The sequence below is a fragment of the Equus przewalskii genome, unplaced genomic scaffold, assembly GCF_037783145.1.
Source record: "Equus przewalskii isolate Varuska unplaced genomic scaffold, EquPr2 ChrUn-13, whole genome shotgun sequence".
Classification (NCBI taxonomy): Eukaryota; Metazoa; Chordata; class Mammalia; order Perissodactyla; family Equidae; genus Equus; species Equus przewalskii.
The window spans coordinates 9,278,330-9,299,279 of record NW_027228750.1 but is presented as its reverse complement, the minus strand read 5'-3'; the positions used below and the strand labels follow the sequence as shown (position 1 = coordinate 9,299,279).

At 52.9% G+C, this 20,950-nt stretch overlaps 2 long non-coding RNA genes across 3 annotated transcripts in view; one reads left to right on the top strand and one right to left on the bottom strand.

The window, feature by feature from the left end:
- Positions 1-978: 978 nt before the first annotated feature.
- LOC139081592 (uncharacterized) overlaps positions 979-20,950 on the bottom strand; it is a 116,537-nt gene continuing 96,565 nt past the window's right edge. For both annotated transcript variants that reach the window (XR_011536721.1, XR_011536722.1), the window contains 2 exons: positions 20,612-20,729; positions 979-1,393 (listed from right to left, as the gene is read on the bottom strand). This is a non-coding gene — a long non-coding RNA (uncharacterized lncRNA). The remainder of the gene's footprint in view (positions 1,394-20,611; positions 20,730-20,950) is intronic.
- LOC139081595 (uncharacterized) lies at positions 13,796-19,334 on the top strand. Its single transcript, XR_011536726.1, has 3 exons — positions 13,796-16,079; positions 16,405-16,627; positions 18,864-19,334. It is a non-coding gene; the product is annotated as an uncharacterized lncRNA (long non-coding RNA).

Here is a 20,950-nt window from a genome sequence, read left to right as displayed (position 1 = left end):
AGAATCCCATGCAGCTGTTAAAAGCAATATGGTAGATTTATTAGTCCTCCCAGGGAAAAATGCCCAAGGCACAGCAATAACGAAACAAAAGGCAAATTGCAGAACAATCTACATAGTGTAAGTTCATTTGTGTCAAAGAAGAAAACAAGCTAACATAATTCAAATGTATAAAAAAAATCCGGAAATGTTCATAGAAAGTTTTAACAATGGTCACTTCCGGGAGAGTGAGTTTAAGGTTGGGGATAGCCGGGGGGTTTTACCTGGGGCCTTATGTCCCTCTCCACTGGATGGGTGGTCTTCATTGTGAAACACATGTCACAGGGGTCACTTCTATAGGAGGATCAGGTTCAGAAGAGTGGTTACCTCTGGGGAAGAAGAGACGGGCAAAGGAGAGAGGTCACAGGGCCCTTTGACTGTGTGTATAATGTCGTTTCTAAAAGAAATTGAAAGGGTTGAAACAGTAAATTTTATGTTAGTATGTTTTACCACAAGAAAAAGAAAAAACCCAAAAATGTGTCAATATGTTAAGAATTGATAAAGCTGGTGGATGTTCATTATATAATCCCTGTGCTTTTCCAAATGTTTGGAACATTTTACAACTTAAAAAAAAAAAGCTTTTTGGGGCCAGTCCAGTGGCATAGTGGTTAAGTTTGTGCACTCTGCTTTGGCGGCCTGGGGTTGGCAGGTTCAGATCCTGGGCGTGGACCTAGCACTACTCATCAAGCCATGCTGTGGCGGCATCCCACGTAGAATAGAGGAAGATGGGAACAGATGTTAGCTCAGCAACGATCTTCCTCAAGAAAAAAGAGGAAGATTGGCACAGATGTTAGCTCAGGGCCAACATTCCTCACACACACAAACACAAAGCTTTTTTAAAAAGGATTCATTCAATACAAGATAAAATAGAAGAAAAAGAAGCCAGAAAAATGAAGCAAAAGGAAAACAGGAACAGTAAAATAAATAATTTTATAGCCCACATTTTTAAGAGCAACTTTGTCAATTTAATCACAGTGTCATAGGAGATACAGAAACTTCGTGTTTCCATTTCGAGCTCTGGGATGCACCTGAGACATAAAGAACACTGGCGACTATGTGGCTTAGAAAAAGGTAACTTGCCAATCCAGCATGGAGGCTGGAGTTCGACACCATGGACCCAGGTGGGCGAACAGGCAGGAGACTGTTGTTGGGTCCAGGCAGGAGCAGGTGAGGGCTCGGCTGTGCAGGAGAGGGAGGCTGGCTGGATTTATCTCGAGGGCCTCCACGGGCAGAGGAGCTGGAGAGGGACGGGAGCCGGTGCTGGCCAGGGCTGTGCTCCTCCCAGGTGGCACGGTGAGCCCTGTTCCTCTGTGCTTGGTCCTTTCACGGCACAGGCCCTGGGCTGTCATCTCTCAACCTAAAAAGCAGTAGAGGCCACGCTGTCTCTTCTGTCCCTCGGTGATTTCTCCCAGGGGAGGCTGAGCCGCACCCTACCCCACCTCTCTGCCTCCCGCTCCCTGGAGAGCTGGGAGCGCACAGGCCTCCTCCCGGGGGCACTCACACCCTTCCCTACGCCCCTGCCGGCCCGGGCTGGGCCTTAATCTGCTGCACCTGCTTTTCTTTGATCCATCTTGGCTTCCTTTCTTTCGAAAAAACTGACCGCAGTGTGCAGTGCCGTTTTGACTCGATGCTGTGAAAACCCTCTTCCTGTGAACTTTAGATGTGGGTGATAGAAACATAAAGGGCAGAGGTTTGCGGGTCTCACCAGGGGCCTTTGTTCTGGGCACTGAAGTGATGTCACAGGCAGAGGGGGTTCGGGGGTGGGGGGCTGGAGTCTGTCCTTGAGGCTCCGAGGGCTGTCCTAGGCAGGGCCTGGGCTGTTCGGGCTCTAGGCCAGTGGACATCCAGGGGCAGGGGCCTGCCCTGGGTGCCCTGTGGGGAGGTAAGCTCCCCTCCACCTGTTGCTACCGGGGTCCCACCTAAATGGCACGAGTCTAGGGTACATGGGAGGTCTTCCACACAGGGAGTGTCCCTCCAGCCGGGCCCATGATGCCAGGCAGAGCTGGGCCCTAGGCCTGCCGCCTGCCCCTGCCCCCCTCAGACATGCTCTGAGTACAGACCCCGGGCTCTGCACAGACCTGCTGCTGCCTCTCTCCAGGGGGGCTAAGAGGCATGGTGCCACTCTCCCGCAGCTGCAAGTTGGGAGCGGGTATGAGTGTGTGTGCCCCTAAGGGCCCTGCAGAGGGAGAGAGGGTGTCTGGGTTCCCATCCTGGCAGCGACTCTAAGACCTGCTGAGCCGGCCTCTCCTCAGTGCATTCATTGTTCACATGTTCAGTGTTTCTGGGCTGGCGTCTGGCTTCTCAGTAGCCCCGATTTTGTGTTCTTGTTGCCGACTCTTAGAAACCAAGTGCTGGGAGCCAGCCAATGCATGTGGGGCTCAATCTGGAGTCTTTAAATATATTATTGCATTCCCCACTCGGAACAGCTGAGCGTAAGCATGCTTGCCACCCCTCTTTTACAGAGGAGGAAACTGAGACCCGAGGAGGTTGAGTGGCTCGTCCAGAGTCCCCAGCTGGGAAGAGGTAGAGTCGGGATTGGGCCTCTTCTCACTTCCAGGTCTGCTCCCCAACTTCTCCACCCTGCGCTGTGCCCTGGAGGCTGGCCAGTGGGGACTGCCTCAGTGGGTGCCCTTACTCTCCACCTTGTTCCGTGCAGAGCCCCCACAGCATATGGGAGGCAGAGAGGAGAGAGAGTGCAGGGCAGTTATTCCCCTGACACCCGCTGTGGGGTTGCCATGATCTGGCTGCAGCCCTCAACTGAGGCTGCAGCTCTCCTCAGGTGGCCGCCTCCACTTAGACCAGCTCTGGTCCCCTCCTCTGGCCCCATCAGGTCTAGTAGTAGACTGGACTGCTGCTATTGGTCCAGGCTCCTGCATCCTCTCCTACACCCTGCCCTTACCTTTGAAAATAATCTCTTTATCAAATGCTCCTCAAATGGCCCAAGTCAAGTGTGCTGTCTGCCTCCTGCTGGGACCCTGCCTGATCCATGACATCCTGCCAGCTCATTTGCAAAGACCCCTGGGTCTGCTCAGCCATCACAGACTGCAGCTGGGCCCATGGAGGGGGGTGTCCCCTTTCTAATTCCTGCTCTTTTCTCTGGGTCTGCTCATACCCTCACCCCCGCCCCCTGCCCTCCCATCTGCCTGTGTTTCCTCCCATCCCACCTGTAATTCTTCCCTTGCCAGATGTCTGGGGATGTTTAGTGACTGAGAGTGAGAGCTAAGCAACTCCCACCCTTACCCCAGCCACCCATGACGAATCCAGGAAGTGGTGCTCCAAGGTCTTGGGCATCACAGGCCAGTCATAGAGGCCCTGGGTCTTTGGGACAAGGTGTCTTAGAAGCCAGTGCACAGAAACAGGGTGATTTCACATTGCTTGGAGAGTCCTCTCCCCTGGGGATCCTAGACCAGGAAAGCTCGCCCACTCACTCACTCACCCACTCACTCACTTGCAATGCAAAGTTGCTGACTCTTCACTAGGCCCATACCCAGGGGACTTGCCTGTTACTTCCTAAAGGAGATTGTCCCTGGCCCTCAGCCTGGGCTGGCTGCCCCACCACATGCTTCCAGCACATCCCATCCCTCCTCGTTCTGTAACCTTCATCTCTCCAATAGCCCTTGTAAGATTCCTCTTCTCATATGTAGGTGGCCACCGAGAGAACAATGACCAGCACAGCAGGCTGGGGCCTGGCGAGAACATCAGCCTGAGGGGTCTGGAGATGGGGCTCTGGTCCCTGCTGTGCCTCATACTAATTGTGTGACTCTGCTCAGTCTCTGGGCTTTAGACCCCTCATCTCTAAGATGGGGATAACACTTATATTAGTTTTCTATTGCTTCATAACACATTATCATAAACTTAGCAGCTTAAAACCACACACATTTGTTATTCATAAAGTCTGTGGGCCCGGAGTCTGGGTGCAGCTTAGCTGGGTCCTCTGCAAGGCTGCGGTCCAGGTGTCACCATGGCTGAGTTCTACCCAGAGGCTCCCGTGGGGATGGATCCACTTGGAGGCTCACGCAGTTTGTTGGCAGAATTCATCTCCTTGTGGCTGTAGGACTGAAATCTTCTTGCTGGCTGTCAGCTAGGGGCTGCTCAGTTCCTAGAGGCCACCCACAGTTCCTTGCTAGGAGGCCCTCTCCATCGGTCCTCTCGGAACATGGCAGCTCACTTCTCCAGAGCTAGCAGGAGAGGAAGTCTCTAGCACTGACCTGCCAGCGAGACGGGGTCTTTTATAACATAATGTAATCATGGGAGCAACGTGCTCCCACCTTTGCTAATATGGGTTAGATATTGGCATATTGGTTATTCTACTGGTTGGAAACTAGTCACTGTTCCTGTCCACCCTCAAGAGGAAGTGATTACAGAAAGGCATGAACATGAGGAGACAGGGATTATGGGGACCACCTTAGAGTCTGTCTCCTACAGTACTAATTGCTGTCTCATAGAATTCTTGAGAGAATTCAGTGAAGGAATGCACGAAAGCACTTCACACAGTGACTGGCACTTAGCAAGAACTCAGAAAATGTCATAAAAGATGGCCAGAAGCAGTTGTCTTTTCTTTGGCCCATTCTGAAAAAGGATATGTTGGTCCACAATTGGTCCTCAGACCCCACCATGCCCTACTGCCTTCTGCCAGGTTGCTTCAGCCATTTATATCATCTGTCTGAACGTTGACAGCAGTTGCATTTGCCATGTGATCTTAACTAGTAGAATCAATAGGTGTTCTTACTGTTGTAGTTAAAAGTTCTTGGAAGGTGAGGCCTGTGTCTTACTAATTTTTCTAGCCTCTGGTGCTTAGCTTGTTGGGCTTAGGGTGTTGAATTTAGCTTAGATGCTCCGCGGATGTTGAGCCCCAGCACCAACCAGATGCTCTGAGTCCAGGGCTGTGGCCCCAGGGATGTGTGGTCGTTGGGAAGGGAGGGAGCAGGCGCAGGTGAGATGAGTACGTCAGGCAGGTGCAGGAAGAGCCTTGGCAGGCATCAGGGTCAGGCCCTGCTGTGGGTAGCCACGTTAGCCCACCTCTCTTCACCCCTGCTTTCTTCCCTTCTTACTGTCAACTCCTCTCTGGCTCCCCAACCCTCCACCCAACTCTGAGCAGAGCGTCTAGGACCTGGGTGTGGTGGGCCCTGCTGGTCCTAATGGGGGAAGAAAACATGGATTCTTTCAGAGACGTAGACCATCTGCGCTGGGAGGGGCCTTAGACTCCCGGGAAGGGCTCAAAAACTGTCTTTTGGGTGCGTGACAAGGAAGTCTGTCAGCACCTGCTCACGCATCTGGGCTCTGTGCTTTACATATTTCATTTCCTCTGTTGTTTCAGCCTTCAAAGTAGATAAACTGAAGCCCAGAGAGGGAAAGCGGCTTCTCCTGGTCACACAGCTGCTGGATGGCAGAGTTAGGATAGAACCCAGGTACCCTGAGCTGGCAGTCCAGAGGTTTCCTCTACAACAGCTCTCCCACCTGGGTCTGGGGACCCACTGGTGTTGGAAGGGCACACTTGCCTTAGCCCTGGCCCAGTTCTCTATGGAGGGTGCTCTGGTTCCCTACTCTCAATTCTTTTTTCCCTCTACCCCTGTTTCCGGAACTTTCTCCCTTTGGGGTGTTTCAGTCTCCTGCTGACTCTGTACCACACCACTCGTCCTCAGCCTGGCCCAGGACCAGCAGTGGCAGATGCTCTGGACTCTGAACATGGAGATGCTTTCCCAGCAGAAGCAGTTTGAGGCCCCCGCATCTGGCAGCTGTTGCCTAACCCAGATCTGCAGAAGACAAGTCAGAGGGATCATGTCTGTCATTTCTGGGCAGAGCCATGGCCTTGAGAGCTGGACTCTCTTCAGAGAGGCAGAGGGCCTGCCTCAGTTGGGGGAGGGGTGCTGGTGGTGAGTGAGGGCCTTGCCTTGTTGGGGCCCCTTTAAGGCAGGTCGGACAGGAAGCTCACCCACCTTCCTCAGGTAGAAAAGTGGAGGCAGTGGTCCAGGGGCCAGCACTGGAAGAGCTCATGGGCATCTGACACGTTTGTCAGTCCCTCGTGGGGGATGCTTTTGTTGCTCTCTCTGCTTTCCTGAAGGGGTTGGTGGTAAGCCCCTAAAAAGGCACACGCTTGTCTTCAGTGGGAAAGAAGGGGAGCTGGGGCCTGCGTTATTTTCGCACCCAGATTAGGAATGGGGAGGGTGGGCTCAGAGGGCCAGGGCTGAGAGAAGCTGGCCGTGTCCCCGCATGGGTGGGAGGCACCCTGGGCCTGAGCCGGGGCCCTGCTGAGACTCAGCACTGGCAGCCAGCTGCTGTGAGGGCTCAGCGGGGCTGACATCGCCCTGAAGTGCAGCCTGACTTCCAAGAAAACACTCTAAAACTGGTCAGCGACCCAGGCAGAAGAGCATCCCGCAGCCTAACTCCGCTTCCTTTCCTAAGTGGGAGCCATTACAGCCTCCTCAGGCACAGAACTTAGAAAAAGAGCAAGCACACAACAGAGACACACATTGCAACCCCTCACCTGTCACGGACTGTGGGCCGCAGACCCCTAACCTCCTTGGGCCTGTGCTGTGGAACACACACGTGGTCCTGAAGAATCACGCAAAGCCCACCCAGCCACACACAACCACCCACAGACACGCTCCATCATACACTGTGGCCCTCAGCAGCGTGCAGCCGTGTAGGATCCCATGTAACATGGGTGATCGTGCATTAGCGGGCCATGCCATATGATCCCACGGATTCACACACACTGCGCACCGTGAGGCTTAACCACACACATTCGCTCTCAACCATTCGTCGGCACGTAATCACACACAACTGGACACAGCTGTGCTCAGGAATTCAGAATGGCACACGGTCACACGCAGACTCACACCACACAACCACACACTCTAGACAACCACAGTCATGTTCAATCGCGCTTGTCGGCACACGAGAACACAGTCACAGGCAACCGCACACAGCCACACAGGGTCACAGGCAATTGTCATGGAACGCACACTAACACGGCAGGCCATGAACGGCTGGGGGCTGGGGAGCCTAGTTCTCTGAAATGGGGGTTGGTGAACGTCTGGCTGTGACTGAGTCAAGGACAGAGGAATCCACTTGGGTCCCCAGACAATTCACTTCTTGGTCGTCCCTTCAGAGCATCGGAAACTGGGAAGTTAGTAGACCCCCTCCCACCCAGCAGAGCATTCCTGGATCCTGATGCAGTCTCCTCGGCCTCCCCGTCCCTCCCCTTGGCCTCCGCTGGGCTGCTGGCGGCAAGCTTGGCGGGGCAGGGACTGCAGTGAGTCAGCGGGAAAGGGCTCAGGGAATGCAAGTGGGTGACCAACAGGGCCTGCAGTGGCTGAAGCTTCCGAGGGAGGAGAGGCTGCTGCTCACGGAGAGGAGCTGCCCGTGGAGGTCACCCACTCCGGGGAGATAGGGTTCCTGGCATGTGACTGGATGGTGATGGCCATTTCTCCATCCCAACCCCGTGTGCAAGGAAGCAGATGTAAGGGGCCATGCTCCCCGACAGGCTGCACTTGGGCCTCCCTTCCCTTTTGGGGGCCTCTGTGCCCATGTGGTCCTCAGCTGGGCTGGGCCCACGGGCAGCGCTGCAGCCCAGCTCTCCACCCTGCTCTCTAGCATCACTGACTCGGTCATTCATGTAGCCATTCCTGGAGCGCTTACCACACCAAAATGCATGACCTGTGCCTTCCAATGAGGAAGGTCACCTAAAGACGATTCCAGAGCCATGTGGATGCTTAGGGACAGAGAGGTACACATGCTATTGTGGAAGCTACGGGGGCCAGCTGCTTTGTGAGCCTTTGACCTCCAGCCCCTGCTGTGGGGGCCACGATGGCTGCCGATGGTGGTGCCCTTCCCTTAGGGTGCTCCTGACCTCTGACCTCTCCCGAATGAGGCAGGCAACACCCCAGTGCGGCCCTCCCAGGGAAGGAAAGGGTGGCGGTGACTGTTAATAACAGAGCCGTTTCATGTTCCGACAGAGTCAGGGAGATACTACTTCAGATCTGAAGAACAAAATTTTAAATGCCGCATCTGAAGGAAATCCTTCTAAAATGGCTTCCTGCCTCCTGATTCCTGAACTCCACAGGCGTCAGGGTTATTTTTATGAACTTCCGTCATCACTAGGCTGGACTCTTGGGCTCAGACAGGTAGTCAATAAATACTCGTGGGAGGAACACACACTAACGAACCCAGGCCTCCGGGCTGAAAGATTGGAAAGCAGGTGGCTACAGTACCGAAGGCTACCTGCCGTGGGGTTTGGGGAGCGGCGGACGCTGCTGGGGTCTTTCTCTTGCTCCCTGAGCTCTTCTCAAGAGGAGCATGGCTCTCCCCTCCCTCCTTGCTTCATCGCTGCAGGGGCTCAGCCGCTTCCCCTCCTCTGGGCACCATGCCCCATCCTTCTGGCATTGTCTGTCAACTGCGCCCTGGGCTCCTTCAGCCCCCTCCCCTGGTTGTTCTTGAGCTTGAAGATAAGTACCAGCCGTGTTCCTTCTAATCCCTTCTGATCACTCCATGGAAACAAGATGGTAGCAAAAATCAGAACCACAGGAAAGTTATGGAGATTCTGGAATCTCACAAAGTTCTGACATCCTAATCAGCTATCCATTTGAAAAAACAGAAAATTCACCCCTGCTTCACATGCATCATACAGTAAAATAAATTTCAGACAGATGAAATATTTAAATATAAAAAGAAACCACAGAAGTCACGAAAGAAAGCATAGGTGACCATTTTTTATTTTAGAGTGGATAAAACCTTTCTAAGCAAAAAACCAGAAAAGCCTGATACACTGAACCACATAAAATTTGCAAAGTTCTGGACAACAAAAGCTCTGTATACGAAGTCAAAACACAAAGGACAAGCTGGGGAAAATATTTGCAACAGATAAAACAAAGGGTTTGTATCCCTAATCTACAAGGAGCTGTCACAATTAAATAATGAAAAGATAAACAACTCAATAGAAAAACCAACAAAGGCCATGAGCAAATAATCCATAGAATCCATATCATGACGATAGCATGAACCTCTGGATCAAACCACACCTGAATCCCACCCACCCTCTGGGCCTTTCAGATGCAGGAATTGTAATTATTTAATAAGTGTATGAAAAGATGTTCATCCTACCTTACAGCTTTACAAAACCAAATGAAATCTATCAGGATGGCAGTCATTAGCAAGATGGATAATATTTAGTATTGACAAGATGTGGGTTAATGGGCCTTTTCATAGGCTGTATTATTGGAAGGAGAAACTGGTAAAAACCTTTCTGGAGGGCAATTGAGCATTATCTATGAAAGTTAGAACATGCCAGCTCTTTGACCCAGCAGTTCCATTTCTAGGAATTTATCCTAGAATGAGGGTACACACTCACACACCAGGAAGCTCAGGGTGCATTTCTGGGGAGTTGGTGTGAATTTACTCCTCATACCCGAGGATTTGGGTTCTGGCCCCTTGGAATTCTACAGGCATCAGGGTGTGGGTTTACAGAGTTCAGAAAACCCATTTCTTTTCCTCTAAGCAGGGCTGCTTCGAGCCCGTCCACCCTTAAAGACTCCCATGAACCCCCGTTGGTTACCTCCTCTCTTCCCACTCCTTCCTACTGCCCCTTTCGCAACTTCCTAATTTTTATTGGAAAATCCCTCTGACTTAGGGAAAGCCATCTGCACCTCTAACCCCAGAGTGGGAGCAAGTGACCTAGACTAAGTTTGTCAGGACATCCCAGCTCCTCACCACAGTGACTGGTTCGGTGGTGAGCACAGGACCTAAACTGGTCCAATCAGGATGCATCTCAGAAGATTGCTGGAAGTCCTAGGACAGAAATTTTTCTTTTCCTGTGAATAGCGTCATGGGTGGATGTGGGCCCTGAAATGCTCTAGCTTTTTTTACTAAAAGGAGGAAAGTGATTTTGTGGACAAAAATAACCCACAGAGCAGGACTGAGCCGAGAGAATCACAAAAAAAACAGAACCAGAGCCTGATGGTATCATGAACCTCTGGATCAAACTGCACCTGAATCCCACCTAGCCTTAGGGCTTCTCTGATGCAGGAGGGAGGAAATATATTCTCTCTATTGTCTAAGCCAGTTTGAGAGGAGATGTTTGTGTGCTGGTAGGGAAGCCTCCCCACAAACACAGAGTCCCTCCCCTTCTCCAACAATCCCGTTCCTTGTCTCTGTGAGGCTCAGCCTTGGAAAACAAAGGCCTATTAATTCTTCCTGGGAGCTGGGGAAACCCTGGCTTCCTTCACCGGAGGCTTGGTTGCTTTGGGGTAAATTGTGTGGTGTAAAGGAGAGAGAAAATTGCCTCCCCATCTTTGTGAGCCTCCTGAAGCAATGAGAGCAAGTCAGCTATTAGCATCTCACTAAACTATCTCACCACATCTGTCTCAGCTGAAAAATTAGAAACAACCCAAATGCCCATCAATAGGGTAACTCCTCGTGGTCCTCCACATAGTGGTATCTCCAACAGCCTTCAGAAAAGTGGAGGAAATGCTGCATGCACTGCCATGAAAGGCGCCCAAAATATATCATTTATTGAAAAAATCAGGTTGAAGAACAGAATGTATAGTATAAGTCCACTTTTGTTTTTTAAAATTATATGGTTTTGTCTGAATAGAAAAAGGTCTAGAAGGAAGATTGCTTTATACAACAAGTTTTTTTTTATTACCTCTGGAGGCCAGGATTCTGAAGGATTAGCATTTTCTATTTTTTCCTTTTCTTTATTAAATTTGTTTGGTCCTGGCATCTGGTCTATTGCTCCTTGTTTCCTTTTGTGGTGGTGACTGGAGGCCTCAAGGGAGCTGTCACTGCCTGAGTGTGCAGTCCAACACCCCCGCTCCTCCCAGAAGCTCCAGGCCTGGCCATACAAGACGCCTCCAGGATGGGCAGGGCCTCAGTGTCAGCACCGTGTGCTCAGTTGTCCTCACCCTAGTGTGTGGTTCCAGGTAGAGAGTGACAGGCCAGAATGCCAGGAGGCTAGTGGTGACCCGCTGTCTGGTTTTGTTGGGAGAAGACATTGGCTTGGCTGAATAGCAGACTGAAGGATGATCCCCAAAGATGGCGGATCCTAACCCCTTGGCATCTATAAATGTTACCTTATATGGAAGAAAGGTCTTAGCAGATGTAAGATTAAGTTAAGAATCTTCAGATGGGGCGATGCTTTTGGATTATCCAGCTAGGTCCAAAATGCAATCACAAGTGTCCTCACAAGAGAGAGGCAGAGGGAGCTGTGACACAAATAGGGGTGGAGAAGGCAACGTGACCAGAGAGGCAGAGACTGCAGTGATGCTGCCACGAGCCGAGGGATGCCAGCCGCCACCAGAAGCTGCAAGGGGCAAGGAACAGATCTCCCTTAAAGCCTCTGGAGGGAGCAGAGCCCTACTGACCCCTTGCTTTGGGCCCAGTGATACTGATTTTGGACTTCTGGCCTCCAGTACTTTGAGAGAATAAATTTCTCTTAAGCCGCCACGTTCATGGTAATTTTCAACAGCAGCCCTAAGAAACTCATCTAGCCCCCGAAAGTGAGGCGTGCCTGGAGCTGCAGGAGATGCTCTTTTCTGCTGATTTGCCCTCCGAACTGCTGCTCAGGCAGGAAAACACGAGCTTGCTTTCTCTAGACTTCCTGAGAGGGCCGCAGAGACAGCTAGTGCACCCTGGCACTGGTAATGGGGGCTTGTGGGGGTCGTGGAGCCCACCCTGGGCTCTGCACTAGGCCCCAGCTGGGGTGGGAGGCCCAAGGGGTTGCCTAGCAACCACGGCAGCATGGCAGACTCCCCACTGTGCCCTGGTTTCCGGGAAGAGAAGAGCGGGAAGCGCACATATTGTTAGAGCGCAGAGGCTGTTAAAAAAATCACAAACACCAACCCTCCACCCAAAATAACTTCCCAGTTTCTAAAAATGGAATTCTGCCCAGTAGTAACATTTCTCACTCCCACAATAGTAAAATTTCTCACCCCCTCGTGCTCTGTAGGTCTGTGACTGGCCCAAGAGGGAACTACTATTAATGGTAATTTCCACCCCATGTTACCCCCTGGGTGAGCCACCCGCCTGTGGAGGGTGACATAACAGGCCTCCTCCCCTCCTCCCACAGAACCTCCTCCAGGGCATCAGGTTTTGCCTGCTCTGATATCCATAGTCTTTCTTGGGTCAGAAAATAATAATAACAGTAGTAGTGATAAACCTATCACTCATGTAGCTCTTACAATGTGTCAGGCACTGTCCTAAACACCTTACATGTGTTAACTCATATACCTCTCATGACTATCCTATGGCGTAGGTACTATATTATTGTCCTCATTCTACAGATGAGAAAACTGAGGCACAGAGAGGTTAAGAACTTGCCCAAAATCACACAGCTAACAGGTGGCTGAGCTGGGGTTTGAACCCCCAGTGAAAGGCTCCAGCGTATGTATCTCACCTCCCAAGTATGTTGGCTGGCTGGAGTGGGGTTGGGGAGGCTACAGTCAGCTGGCTAGTAGCCAAAGCCTTTTCTCTGTGCAGAGTGAACTGTCCTGGGCAGGGACCTAGGCTGAGAGTTGGGGCTCCCCGGCAGGGTGGGTGCCTCTGCACAGGGCAGGCCTGGCTGGTGGAGATGGACGGAGCCTAGAACTTGGCCTCTAGTCTTCCCCCTGCCAGGTTTGCGCTGAGGTGTTACTGTCGCCGTAAACTGGATTTCCCATCTGTAAACCACGGTATTAGACGCACTTTGATGTGAGAAAGCCCTTTGTAAACGCACAACTGCTCTACGGATCCAAGCTGCTTGGCTGAGTTTCCTCTGAGAGGCAGCAAGCCCGAAGCGGCCAAATCCAGCCCTCGCGGTCCGCAGTCCTGTCCTCTCATCAAGGCTCACGTAGAGTCTGTTCCCTCGCTAGCAAAATAGGGGTTAAAAAATACTCCTCTCAGAGTTGTTGCCTGACTTGAGAGACGCTGCACAGAAAAGCTCCTCTTCGGAAGGGTGGTGCCCCTCCCACCCCTGTGGGACCCCCACCAGAGGTGACTCCTGCTCGCCTGGACTCAGGTGGGGCTGATGGCATCGGTGCTGGGATCCTCTGGAGATAAAGGGGAAACCAGCTGAAGGGGTCACAAGCCGGCAGTTGTGGCCTGGACAGGCCTGACACTTTTTTTTTGTCCAGCAAAAATAGTACATTAAAAAAACATTCTGAGTACCTTGAGTGGGAGAGGATGAGCTCCCCGCTCTAGTCAACCACAGAGCCCGCACTCCCGTTGTCTTGTGCAGGCTGCTTCAAGCACTTCTTAGCCTGCCTGGCTACAGCAGGCCAACGAATTGGCCTTCAGAGAACCTGGACCAGAGGCTTTGGATGTCCCAGGGGACAGGATTGATGCTGCTCCCATCCCCAGCCCCACCCGGGTCTTGGCAGAGCCTGAGTGGGTATGTTGTGCGGGGAGTCCTGAGTTGATCTGGACCCCATTGCTCTCCCCTCACCCCCACCCACTCCTCCAGAGACAAGAGCGCCAAGTCCAGCTCCTGCTGGGTCTCCTGCCTCCTTTCCTCTGTCCTGGGGACCCCGGACCCCTCGGTCCCCAGAAAGGGTCAGGGCAGAGGGAGGCAGCGTCCCTGCTGGGCCTGTGGAGGAGGCCAAGGGTTGGATGTACCCTGGCCAGCAGCCCAGGAAGCCTGAGCATATAATTAAAAGATTGTATCTTCTTGGGTCTGTCTTTTGGGACAAGAGCTCTCAGTGTTGTCCTCACCCTGTGACCTCCGTCTGGGCACTACGTCCACTGCTGCCTGGCTCGGTTCTGTCCCTTCGGGCAGGGTTGGCAGCTCAGTTTCACCTGGTTCTGAGCACGGAAAGGACAGACTCCCTTTCTGCCCTTCAGGCCTCCTAATAGCCACCCCACAGGGGAATGGGTACTCCTCCCTCTCACGTGCCTCCTGGCTGTGTGTCCATCCTGGAGGGGGCTGTCCCCAGTTCACAGAGAGGCCACCCAGCTAGTAAGTGAAGAGCTCAGCCTCAGATGTAACTGTGCTGAGTGCTGCACTCTATGTTCGTCCCTTCCCCATCCTGACTCCCCGGCTGGGAGGACCATGGGCGGTGGGGATGGGGTGGGTGTACAAGGGAAAAGCCCCTCCTCCAATACTGGACCATGGCTTTGAGGAACCCAACTGGTCATGGAATACTTTGGCCTTTGCAAGTAAGACCATGAGACGTCAAGCCATCACGGTCTCGGCAGCTCCACACCATCCGAAGGGCACCGGCCTCACCAGCCAGAAGGAAGGAAGGCAGGCAAGTGTGCTCAGCGGGGAACAGAGACCAGCTTCAGGGGACACTAAGGGGAGGGAGGAGAGGGCAGGACAGAGAGGGAAAGTCAAGGGCTAGGAGCCTGGCGTGCCTGGGCAGTGGGGAGAGTGTCTAAGGGGATGAGCCAATGGGCTGGCCACGTGGCCCTGACTGTCTTTCCTCTGCTTTGTGGCTGGTCAGGAGTTGGGGTTGAGCATGTGCTTTCTGGGTCTGGTGGGTAAGTGTGGCCACCCCTCCCACCCGTGAACCACTGATTCTGCCACAGGGCATGTCAGAGGTATGAGGTGTGTGGGTCCATCCTTGCTGTTGGACAGCAGCAGCCTGAAGAGGGGGTGGGGCCTCCTCCCAGTCCCCAGGCCCTGGGCAGCTCTGTCCCCATCTATTCCTCTATTCGGAGTGGCTGCGTTTGCTGAGCACTTCTCTTGGCCCAGGCTCTGTGCTGAGCACTTTACGGGCGCCATCGTTTAGCCTGTGTTGCAGGTGAGGAGGGGGTCCCACCCAGGGCCAGTGCTAGGAGTTGAATCAGATGAGTCTGACTCCAGAGTCCCTGTTCTAAGCATAACTGCCCCCACCCCAGCCCTGCCAGACATTGTTGGTGGTCTTTCTCCTTCTTGGTCCTAGGCCATCAGACTGCTTTTCCCACCCTCAGTCTCTAGGGCCCCTCCTGGAGCCACAAGCCTCAGACAGTGGGGAGCCAGGGAATTGTCCCTTTGGGCTCAGCTGGGCCTCCTTTTTGCCCTTAGAAGAGGGGCAGAGGGAAGATTGGGGGGGGGTGGTTTGGGAAAGTCTTGGGGGTGGGCACAGAGGAGGTCTCTCCTCAAGTTGGGAGCCTCCAGGTAATTTCCTGCTTAGTGACCCCCGCCAGGCTGGGGATGGGTGAGGAGGGAGGGGTTGGTCAGGGGTCCGTGTAATGAGGGTCCCCCAGACAGTATCCAGACGCCTCTTGCACTTTTCTTGGAGGGGTTGAAATCCTTCGGGCATCCAGGTCTCGTGGCCACCAACTTTCAGTCCTCATGACTTCCCTTAGCTTTGTCTCTGCCACCTCACAAGCAGGCCAGCAATAGCAGGCCCAGTGGGAGGCCGCGGTGGGCTGCGCGGATCCTGCAGGCGGCACACATGGCCCACGGTGCTCCCGACACAGTGCTGGAATGCGGTTCCTGCCTGCCTAAGAGCTGTGCCAGCCCCTTGGTGGGTGTTAGGAAACCTCTTACCTTGCTGGGAGGTCGGGAAGGGCCGAGAGGGCATATGCTTCAAGGATGTAGGAGCCAGACGGGAAAGGAAGGGAAAGGCATGGCCAGGGGTGGGAAGAGTGTGGAGTGAAGCAGGTGACAGAGCAGAGCCTTTTCAGGGAGTTGTGAGTATTCCGGGTAGATGGTGGAGAGGGCAAGCGAGAGGAAAGACGTAGAGGACAGATCACGTCCTGGCTGCCTGACCTTGGAGGCCCTGAACGCCAGGCTGCAGAGCAATGCCTTCGTGCCAGGGCAATGGGCAGACTCTGAAAGATGCTAGGCAGGAGTGCTACGTGGCCACGCTTGCCTTTGAAAAGTCCCACTCTGGCTACAAGAGTGGCGTGGGGAGAGCTGTTAGGAGGTGCCAGGTGGAGCACGGTATCCACACACTTTGTGGAAGAATTCTCTGATGAGTGCCCTGAGCAACTGGGACCAGTGGTGCAGAAGCCCCGGCCTGGGTGAGAAGGGTCATCCTCCCCTCAGCTGGAGCAGCGCCCAGCTGGCTGGAGACTTGAGCAGGCGTGAAGAGAAACAGATGTGGCGGGTGCAAGTGCGGTTGGGGCGGCTGTCATCCATGCGGGTGAGTCAGTCGCCAGTGCCCTGTGCCAGCACTTCCTGGGGTTGGGACATGGATTCAAGGAAGGGTGGGGGTGTGAGGGAGTGGGAGACGGAGGCCGCCTGGGGGAGGCTGTGGCTTGAGGAGCCCCAGGCCAGCCTTGCTTCCTGCCTCCACTTATACCCAGAAGGTGTGGGCTCAGGAGCCTCCTTGTGCACAGAGGCTGAGCAGCCCAGGTGAACGCCTCCAGTGCCAACCACATCATGCCCTGCCCTCGTCCCCGAAAGGACCATCTGGGGGTGCCCCAAGGCAGGACTGGGAGGTCAAGCTTTCATTTCCTTCCTCTCAGAGGTAAATATCGTCCATGCCCAGGAGCCAGTGCCCTCCTCCAGACCCGCCCTTTCCAGTAGGCTCCAGCTCTGCCAACTGGCTCCTCATGGAGATGTAAACAACCAAACTAGATCAGCTGGCCTTCCCAGGAAGGTACCCGAAGGCTTGGGCTTCATCAACGGAATGGATTCTAATGGTAGAATGTCAAGCACCCTGGAGGGCAGAAAGCAGCGACTGTACAGGTAGGGGCGTCTGAGGCTACTCAGACCACGGCTCTGATGCCCAGAAAGTCTGGACAACAGCCGAGGCAGCCTTCTCCTGGGGCTCCCTGGAGCTGTGTTCCGAGGGTTCCACGTAAGGGTGGGCTGGTTCTACAGAAGGGAGGGCTGGGGTGTTGGCCCTCCGCCTGCGGGAAGGAGGGCAGGAGGACTACTGGCGCCATTGGCCTCACCAATAGGGCCCCAAAGGTCAGAGTGAGTCACTGGTTCAGGCGTGACTATTCCCTTGAAGGCAGCGAGGTCTGAGGGAGGACCCAGGGTGGCTTCTCTGGGGGGCAGGGGATAGAAACAGGGGTGAAGAGGAAGTGGCTCTAGGGAGATTCCATGGAAAGTGGAAAATAAGAACGGAGGCGGGAAAGATGACTCCATGAGCTGTCCCTTCCTTGAGTGAAACAACGAGGAGTGGGTGGAGCCGAGGGGTTGCTGAGTAATGTCCTCACGGGGGAGGCCTAAAAGTGAGGAGGACATGTGACCCTTGGTGGCTCAATGGCCAGTGAAGTCACTCTCCTGGCCTGGGCTTCTCTAGCTTCTCAAGATGACAAGATACCCTCCTGATGCAAGTTCCTTCTTAATGACACAAGACCAGACTCTCTGGGCTTCATTCATTCATTCATCCCCTCCTTCAACAGCTTCTGAGAAGAAGGAGGGGCAGTGCTCCTGGGCTGGTGTGGGGAGTGGAGGGCACAGATGCACAAGTGGTTAATGACCATTTAGTGGGTCAACATCATAGCACACAGAGATGCAGGGCCAGAGAGATGCAGGGGCCCAGAGAGAGTAGGTTTATGCTGGGTCATGACAGGGAGGGCTTCACAGAGGAGGTAGCATTTCTTGAAGAAAGAGTAGGGACTGGCTGCAAGCAGAAAATGGGAGAGGACCCTCCAGGCAAAGGGCAGGTGGCACACTGGGGCTAGTGACAGTAACTGAGGGAACACAAAGGAGGAAATGCCTGCAGAACGTGGTGGGGGCTGGGACATAAATAAGCAGCGGTGGCTGCCTTAGGCAGGGAGGCAGTTGCCAACCCATCCTGGGGACTTGATGTTCAGTGAAGAGTGAGAGAGGATCTTGATCTAGTGTGAAGAGTGTGGAATCAGGGAGGCCTGGGTCTGAGTCCAGGTTCTCCCACTTAGCTGCTGAGCTTGGGCGGGCCACTTAACCTCCCTGAGCCTCAGTTTCCTCCTCTGTACCATGGGATCACTGTGACCCAGGGGTTTCTGTAAGGATTAGCTGTGACAGTGCTTTGCAGGCTGCAAAGAGCTCTGCAAACACGAGGCGTCCTTAGGCTAGCACCTCAGAAGCAGCCCACTTCTGCATTGACCTTTCAGGGTGCCATTTCCTGGGGAATGGCCACAGAAGGCTGCTCCCACCCCAGCAGGCTAGTGCTTTTACCAACCCTCTGTGGGGTCATTCTGCTTGGTACCAGCTGCCCGCCCAGGATCTTGGGGGCGCATAATGGACAGCTCAAAGGCAAGGGGGCCAAAGCCTGAATCTAGAATTGGAGGATGCTTTGGTGCTACTTCTGGGCCTTTGGGCCATATGTGCTGGGACAGTGGGGCATGAGAGGGTAGGGCCAGCAAACCACATTGAGACAAAGACCCTGTGACAAAACAGGACAATGGGACAGCAGGTCAATGAAGCCAGAAGTCACCTGGTGACACATCCCGACGATGAAGAGGTAGAGGAAAGGATTGCGTGAACAGTAGATGAGTGAGGCAGGCAGAGCTGCACAGCACCCGCTGGTCCCGGCACCCTCTCTTAGCCCCTCGTCCACTCCAGCGGCCCTCGAGCCACGGTGCCAGGACAGGGCCGTCCAGTGACTCAGCCTGGCCTGGCCCTCCTCTTTGCACTGAGTAGGTGCCATAAATATTTGTTGAACGAAATTCTTGCTTCTGGTTGGGATTTTCCACTGCAACCAAATAGCTGCTCTGGGCTCTGCCCCAGGCCTAGCCCATTTCTGTGCCTACCTCACACATGCACTGTTCCTTCTCTTCCTTACCAAACCCTGATCCTCCTCAGACACCATTTCAGACCCATCGCTCCTGGGAACCTCTGACTCCTGGAAGTCTCCTCCTTGCCCCGCGTCCAGTGGCCTCCCGGCGGGACCCTCGTCTGACCGGGAGCTCCAGCCGCCATGCCCGCCTGTGCCTGGTGATCTCTGCCTGCTCTTCATCCCTTGTTTTCCCTTCCTCTCTGCTTGTCTCAGGGATGGCACAGAGGAAACCCAGCCCTGAAGCAGAGTCTGTCCTGGAGTCCCGCCTGTGTGCCTGTGCGCGATAGAAGGGGTGCCTCGGTCGGACGGCAGAGGGCCAGGGTCAGGCGGAGCCACTCGAGGCCACGACTGCGGTGTGGGAAGGAAGACGGGCTCTCACAGGCCAGGTGGCCACACAGGCTGGCTGCCCAGTGCGGGCCTGGCTCTGGCCTGCTGCCGCGGACTAGTTATTTAATACAGTAGGCCCTCCTTATCCACGGGGATTCGTTCCAAGACCCCTAGTGGGTGCCTGAAACCATGGATAAGACCAAACCCTAACATACTACGTTTTTTCCTACACATACATACCTATGATAAAGTTTAATTTATAAATTAGGCATAGTAAAAGATTAACAACAATAACTATAATAAAATAGAACAATTATAATAATATACTATAATAAAAGTTACCAGAGATCTTCGCAACCTCAGGGTATGAGTTTTTTCTTTCCTTGTTGAATGGAGAACTTTCATCTTGTCACTTAAAAGAAGCACTTATGACTTCTCTTTGGCATGTCTGAATTGCCGGCATCACTACTCTTGTGTTATATGCATGTCCTGGGTGGGACAGAGCAAGACAGCGCGAGACTTCCTTCGCTACTCAGAATGGCATGCAATTTAAAACATGAATTGTTTATTTCTGGAATTTTTCATTTAATATTTTCGGACCATGGTGCCTGCGGGTAACTGAAACCGCGGATAGTGAAACCCAGGATAAGGGGAGACTATGGTAGCACTGTAAATCATATGGTCACCCTAATCAGAGGGGCTGCCAAAGCTCTCCAGGGCATGCAGAACTGAGCTCACGCCATGCCTCCAGGGCCAGCAGGTCCACCCTCTCCCCTCTTGAAGACTGAGCTGAGCCTTCAGCCTCATGCATCCTGGGCAGTATCACTCTCCTAACTGAACCAGAGTTTCAGGATTAAGGCAGCTACGTGAGGCACCCAGCAACAGGACAGTCCGTGGTTTAATTGCATGTGAATTACAAGGAAATGTGTAACAAGTGTGTGAGTGTCAAGGATGGAGAGGCAAGAAAGAGAGCTTTGCAAACCCTAAAATTCCTAAATATGCATAATCACAGCTAACCTTTATAGAGTATTTACCATATTACTAAGCAACCCGATGATAGGGATCGTATTATTGCCTCCATTTTATAGATGCAGAAACTGAGGTGCAGAGAGGTTAAGTGACTTCCAAAGGTCACACAGCTAGTAAGCCAGGTTTCAAACTCAAGAGCCATGTTCTTAGTCACTGCATTGTAGTGCCTCACATCTGACGCCTCAGGAACGTCTACCCTAGGGATTTTGTAAAGACAAAATGAGGCCAATTGCGTAGGTTGCTTTGTAAACTAGAAACACTCTTTACAAACATTAATAAATTGTCAAGTATTTTGGAAATAGCTAACTTGTGAGAAACAGTAGAGATAAAGTAGAAAATGAAAGTATTTGCAAACTTCTCCAAAATCCATTGTCTCAAAACTAATCATCAAGTGAGACGATGAATTTTTTCCCTTCCTTCTGTCCTTTTCAGATGAATAAACTATAACAGAATCAGTTTGACGGTCAGTTTTAGTCACTTTTCTTTCATGATCAACATCACCCTCAAATCCAGTCCTCTCTTATTCCAAGGTATCCCTTCGCGGGAGCCCCTCCTGACTGTCTTCTAGGCTTTTATCGCAGCTGAGCCACCCTCATAGCACTCACCGAATTACTGCGACAGCTTCCCAGCCATCGCTCTGATCCTAGCTGCTCTCGTCTCACCTCCATCCTTCTTACAGCTGCTCGAAAATTCAACACGGTTTTCATCATTTCCAAGAATGGCCTGCATTATAGCCAGAGATAAGACAGAAAATAGAAACAGAAAGTAAGATGATGGAAAAAGAACTGACCAGTTTTTCCTTATCCATTGATGACACAATTGCAAACCTAGAAAACCTGAGAGAATTCACTGAAAGGCAAATATTTTAAGCAACTGAAAAAGAACGGCTGACTGACGTAGAACACACCTTGTGCCAGGCCAAGTCCTAACTGTTCCAAACGCAT